The sequence below is a fragment of the Saimiri boliviensis genome, chromosome 3, assembly GCF_048565385.1.
Source record: "Saimiri boliviensis isolate mSaiBol1 chromosome 3, mSaiBol1.pri, whole genome shotgun sequence".
NCBI classification, from domain to species: domain Eukaryota; kingdom Metazoa; phylum Chordata; class Mammalia; order Primates; family Cebidae; genus Saimiri; species Saimiri boliviensis.
Window position 1 is genome coordinate 109,362,881 of NC_133451.1, and position 504 is coordinate 109,363,384.

The window sequence follows — 504 nt, forward strand, 5'->3', positions numbered from 1 at the left end:
TACACAAATATTATACATTGGTTGTAAATACATGTCCATACACATTCCCTTACAGCATGTTGAATAAATACCTAGGTGAAAAATACATTTTACAAATAAGTTCATTTCTAAATCCCTGAAGGAAAGAGTTCGTGTTTTTGTGGGTGTTGGCAAATTGCCTCTCACTGGAAGGGACTTCTTTAATTTACCTTTCAAGAATTGAAATTTAGTTCCCAAAAAAACTGATTTATTAGTGTTATAACTCTTTTATAATTTGTCTAGCAGGTTTTCTAGCCTTCACTAGAAAAACCCATAAAAATACATTAAAAATGATTTATTATGGCATTCTTAGAGCACTGAGACACTAGAGGAGTGTTAGATATTTTGAACAATTTTGAAGTTAATTATAATTTTTTTCTGTGTCAATATCCCAAGACCTCTTGAATTTTAAGGGATATGATTTTGGCTATTGGTAAATCATGGAAATGTCAATATAGTCTTTTCAGTTTAGATGGATTGCTAAAA

The 504-nt window shown here is 30.2% G+C and overlaps 1 non-coding gene across 1 annotated transcript; it reads left to right on the forward strand.

Moving 5' to 3' along the window:
* Positions 1-230: 230 nt before the first annotated feature.
* On the forward strand, positions 231-293 carry LOC120363793 (U7 small nuclear RNA). The gene has a single exon (XR_005579232.1). It is a non-coding gene; the product is annotated as a U7 small nuclear RNA (small nuclear RNA).
* Positions 294-504: the final 211 nt, after the last annotated feature.